Consider the following 6,000-nt stretch of genomic DNA (forward strand, 5'->3'; position numbering starts at 1 on the left):
CCTTCCTTTCTTTCTTTCTTTCTTTCTTTCTTTCTTTCTTTCTTTCTTTCTTTCTTTCTTTCTTTCTTTTTTTGAGACAGAGGTTCTCTGTGTAGCCTGGTTGTTCTGGAACTCACTCTGTAGACCAGGTTGGCCTTGAACTCAGAGATCTGCCTGCCTCTGCCTCCAGAGTACTAGGATTAATAGCATGCCTCATCATACCCAGTAGAAGATTAATTTTAAATATTTATTTTATGTGTATGAGTGTTTTGCCTGCATGTATATATGTGCATCATATGTGTGCCTGGTGACCTTGGAGGTCAGAAGAGGGCATTGGATTCCCTAGAACTGGAGTTACAGATGATTGTTAGCTGCCATGTGAGTGATGGGAACTGAACTTGGGTCCTCTTGCAAGAGTAACAAATGTTTTTAACCACTCTTTGTTTGAGCCATCTCCCCAGCTCCCCCACTCCCTTTACGTCACTATATAGCCCTGGCTGGCCTGGAATTCGCTATGTAGACGATGCTGGCTTCTGGCCCATGGTGATTGTCCTGCCTCTACCTGCTGATGCTGGGGTTGCAGGCAGGCGTCACCACACTGGGCTTCTCAGTCCTTTGTGGTTTTGTTCTGGGAGTCTGGTTGAGGTCCCCCAGGCCTTGAACTATGTGACTTAAACTGGCCTCCACCTTCCCTCCCATCCTTTGGCATCAGCCTCAAGAGTGCTGGGATTACTGGACTACGTCACCACATGTGGTTTCCCAGTCTTTACATTTTCATTAAATTTTTATTTATTTTTATTATTTTTTTTATTTTGAAGACTGGAGAGATGGATCAGTAGTTCAGAGTACTTGCTGCTCTTCCAGGGTACTTGAGTTCAGGGCTCAGTACGAATGTCAGGTGCCCACAATCATTGGTAACTCCAGCTCCAGGGGATCTAATACCCTCTTCTGGACTCTATGGGTCCTTCCACACCTACATGACACACACAAACACATAAACAAACAAATAAATGTTAATAAAAAGATACAGTAATTAAAATATTTGGGGGGGGGTTCAGCAGCTAAGAGCACTTACTTTAAGAGGACTATAATTTGGATCCCAGCACCCATATGGTACAGCCCATAATGCTTGTGACCCTTGTGGACACCAAAGTGTGTGTTGTGTGCATGTATACACACACACACACACACACACACACACACACACGCACGCACGCACGCACGCACGCACACGCGCATTCTTTTTTAAAAGTTTGTCTTTTTTTTTTTTTTTTTTTTTTTTTTTTTAGGAAAGGGTGTCATTGAATTGTTCCTGGCCCTGAAGTATGTAACCCAAGCTAGTCTAAACCTTCCATTCTTCTGCCTCAGCCTCTCAAGTGCCAGGATTACACATGGGCACCACTGCATCTGTCCTCTGTGAAACAGCCTGCCCTCAGGTTCACACAGACTCACACACTCTCATTTGCTGCCTTTCCTTAACTGCCAGTTCAGTCCTACGATTCTTCAAAAGCCGGGAACCTGGGAAGCAGTGCCTTGGACCTGGTTGGGCAGGAAGTTGGAATTTACCCATCAACACAGGAGGAGATGCCTTAGGTTGCCTTAGAAACCAGATTCTAGTTAAGTGCCTGAAAAGTAATTATAAACTCCAGAATATCTTTCAGCTGAGCAGGTGGCTGGAAAATTAGAAATCTATTCCTGAGACTTCGGCTTTCCAGAAAGGCTGAGGTCACATTTCAAGACAGGGTGTGCACAGGTAGCCTCGGTGGAGCATTTGAGCATGTCCGGGCATCCGTGCGTGCCCTGTGAGTGTCCACAAGGTGGCTAGGGGCTGGGGGACCCACCCGAGCTGCTAGTCTAGGGGTGAAGCTGGCGCTGGGCTTGAAGCAGAGGCAGCACAGTGCTTCCTCTCCTGTGTCACCCCCCACCCTGCCTTGGGTTGCTAGGACACCAGAACTGAGGAGACGCCAACTGATTTGCCAAACATTTTTTCTTTCCATTAGGAATACTAGACAAAGGAAGAAAGGGTGTAGTTGGGTGGTGGCAGGGGTCGACTTAGAGCTTGGAGACCCCGAGGAGTCATCCAGGCTTTGTGACTGAAGAAGCTCCTGCCACTGAAGCCACGACACCCACCTGGGGGAGGCGTGGAGACCGCATTTATCCAGAGTCTGCCACGAGTCAGGCGTTGCTTCTGCAGCTTGGTGTGCATGGCCTGTCTCTGGTGTCTGCTGCAAGCCAGGGAGAGACAATGGCTTGCTGTGCCGTGACACCTCCGTTGTGGGAATCCCACAGGGCTCTCTGGGTTGCCCAAACTTCCTCCATCTGCTGGGGAGACAGTTGTCCCCCCTTTGTGTCTCTGGCTTCTTCTCAGCCTCGAGGACAGTTCTCACTCAAGATGGGTCTTCGTCCCTGCCCCCCATCCCCAATGCCGGACAATATGATCCACCATGATGCCGTGTGGTCCACAAGGACTTTCCTCTGTCTGCTTTTTTTCTTTGTCTTCCTAGCCAGAACGTCAGGTTCCTCAGGACAGGGATGCACACTTGTCAGAAGAATGGAATATCTGTTCCATCAAAAGGAAGTCTCTGGCTTGGGGAGGTAAAACATTTGGCAAAGTGCTATAGGACCTGAGTCTGATCCCCAACATCTACATAAGTGGGGTGGTGGTGGTGCAGGCTGTAATGCCAACACTGGGGGCACAGAGACAGGTGGGTCCCTGGGGCTTAGCCTAGCTCACTCACTGTGTTCCAGGCCAAGGAGACACCTGTCTTTCGATTAAACAAGGAGGGCCAGCAAGATGTCCCGGTGGGTACCATGCTTGCTGCCATGGCTGATGACCTGAATTCTATATCTGGAACCCACATGGGAGAAAAAGAGAACAAGTTCCCACAAGTTGTCCTATGACTTGTGACATGTGTGTCCCTTTCACCAAATAAGTGAATGTAACAACAGCAACAGCAGCAACAATGTGCATGACCCTCGGGGTCATGAATTTCCTGAATTTGTTTTCTACTCTCCACACACATGCATGGATGTGCATCTGCACACACAGAGAGAATCTGAGGGTACCACGATCTAATGTTCTCCCCTAAGGTCTTGGCCCTGTGTAGATATCATCCCTAAGCCGTCCCTCCCTCCCACAACACCGTGCTGTTTCTGGGTAGTCACAGCCTAGACCAGACCCTCTTTTCAAAAGGCTGTCATGAAACAGAAGCCTATGGGGTCCCCTACCATCCTTAGATATGGGGAGTCCAAGGGATGGTGATGTGACAGTGTAGCCTAGGGGTCCCTGGAGTCAACTTACTTGGCTCAAATTCCTGATCTGCTAGTGAGCCTCTCCATGACCTTGGTTGTCCCTCAGTGTTCCCATCTCTAATAGGGAATGGCAGTATATTTCAGCTCTTGTGAGGATATGAAGATCCAGGCATTGTGGGAAATACCTCCTGCCACATGAACTACAGAAATCACAGGGTGGCAGGCTGCTTTGATACTTCCCACTGATGCCTGCAACACATTAAAGGCTAGAGCATGCAGCCCTTTAGGTGCCTGGAGTAAATTATTCATCTTGGCACCAGAGGCCTCAATTATTCTTATTTTCTTTTTTCATTTTATTTTGTGTTGTATGGAGCTGGAGAAATGGCTCACGCTTACGTTTATGTGTATGGTGTTTTGCCAGCATGCACATCTGTGTACCATGTGCCTGCAGTACCCAAGGAGGCCAGAAGAGGGGGACAGATCCTCTGGGCCTGGAGTTACATTGGGCTCTAAGGTGCCATGTGGGTGCTGACAACAAAACCTGGGTCCTCGGGAAAGGCAACCAGTGCTCTTAACGGCTGAATCATCTCTCTAGCCACATCAATTTTGTTCTTTCTTCTTCTCTTCTCTTCTCTTCTCTTCTCTTCTCTTCTCTTCTCTTCTCTTCTCTTCTCTTCTCTTCTCTCCTCTCCTCTCCTCTCCTCTCCTCTCCTCCTCCTCCTCCTCCTCCTCCTCCTCCTCCTCCTCCTTCTTCTTCTTTTCTCTCTCTCTCTCTCTCTCTCTCTCTCTCTCTCTCTCTCTCTCTCTGTCAGTGCTGGGGCTTGAACTCAGGGACTTGCACAAGCTAGGCAAGTGTTCTACTACTGAGCCACACCCAGTTCTTCACAGCTCCGCTGTTGGGAAACTTCAGGAAGCTAGCAGATATGTAAGCCTGGTACCGTCTGTGTCACATAGCAAGGGTTTGATAAAATGAACCCTTGCTGAGATACCTAGGCTGAGCATCTTGGGGATCACTGAGGCTCTCTGCCTTGCAGTGCCTCAGGTTCCTTAGATATAGCAACACAAACAGCTTCTAAGAGGTGTCATGAGTCAGGCACCAAGTGTTGTTCTTTTTTAATAGATGGGTACCGCTCTGTGTTTGGCTCTGAGCTCAGGGAAGAAGAGTCATTTGCTGTCTTTTGCAGGCATGCAGTTGGCAGTCAACACACACTTGCTGAATGAACTAATGATCTCATCTAAGGATCCTTTACAATGTAGTATCCTCATTTTAGGAATACTAAAGGTAAGAGAAGATGGAAACTGCTCGAAGCCACAAGTTAGCAGAGTCAATGCCAAGGCTACTACGTTCTTGTGAAACTCTCGACTCTGTGAGTCTCAGATAGAATCAGAACCCTCACCTCCCCTTCTCCCTTCCATGGTTGCATCTTCAAAATTAAGGAGTGGGTCACCAGACCCAAACTCTATGCTCTTGTTGCTCCTGCCTTGAAGTGTGGTCCCATCACAAAGGTCTGCTTCCCACCCTTGCCTCTCTCCACCAGCTGGGAGCTGTAGTTTCCAGTTATGGGATTAAGTTACTTCCCCAGTCCAGTGGTTTCCCATCACTGGGGAAGGCTGTCAAAATCCGTTAGCCTCCAGATCTTGTCTATGCTCAAGCCCCTTGCTTATGTCCTCCTCTCTGTTTATGGGTCTCAAGCCACATTCCACCCACCGAGGTCATCCCCACTCCAGGGCTTCCCAACTGCTGTGCCTTTGGTGAACAGGGTAGGTGAAAGATGACCACCGAGGTTGCTTCTCTGTCTAGAAAGACACAGACTCCAGAAAGAGATGGATCTATCTCTCCACCGGTGGGCTGGTCTCTGATTGCTTGGACTACTAAGGTGGTAGAGGAGATGCTTCCTTCCTTTTGGAATGCAGTTACTGTACTTCAGGGATGCTCACACAGCTCAGTGAGGACCTTTTGGAGGTTGGTTGACCCTCCCGGATGATAGCTCAAGGGGCCGGTGTGAGTGAGCTCTGTAGGATGGCCATTTTCCTGTTTCCTCCGAGTCTTCTCAACTGATGCCATACAAAGCAGAGGTGACACATTCCCACTTTGTTCTGCAAAAGTGCAAAATCCAGAGCATATGAACGGCTGTTCTCAGGCATCATGTTTGGGGGTGGTTTGTAACACAGCCAAAATGAAACCATGCAGTCTGATGCCTGCTTTCCCCCACTGTGTCTGTTTTCTGTTCACTCCCCCCAGCCACCTTTACGGACTGGTTTTCTGACCACTCCAACCTAGGAAGCATCTCCCAATAGCTAGTGGCTTTCCTACAGGCCTTCTTCTCTGGCTGTTCTTACATCCTTTTTACTGTGTGGACACTGTCCTTTTTGTCTGTGGAGGTGGTGGGACAGATAAGGAAGGAGCACCCCAGTCACTTCATCCTCTTCTCCCCTCTTCTAATGGCCAATGGACTGGAACAGTCTGCAGGGGGTTCAGGGCTGTGACCCATAAGGGCTTCCCTGGCATGGCTGCACAAGCTACTCCACTGCTCACTGATGGTCCTCAGTGTCAGAGCAGCACCTGCACAGAGTAGGTCTTCAGGACGCATGTACTGGACTCCTGCATGAGTGTTTTGTAACCTTTAGTTTCCTGTAGTAACAAACGGTAACAAGTGTGCTTATTATCTTACATTTCCTCAGGTAAGGAGTGGAGAATGGACTAGCAGGCTCAGTTCCCTCTGGGGGCGCCATGGCAGAACCTGTCTCCTTGCTGTTTCTACAGGGACC

This window comes from Onychomys torridus, chromosome 2 (assembly GCF_903995425.1).
Source record: "Onychomys torridus chromosome 2, mOncTor1.1, whole genome shotgun sequence".
NCBI classification, from domain to species: Eukaryota; Metazoa; Chordata; class Mammalia; order Rodentia; family Cricetidae; genus Onychomys; species Onychomys torridus.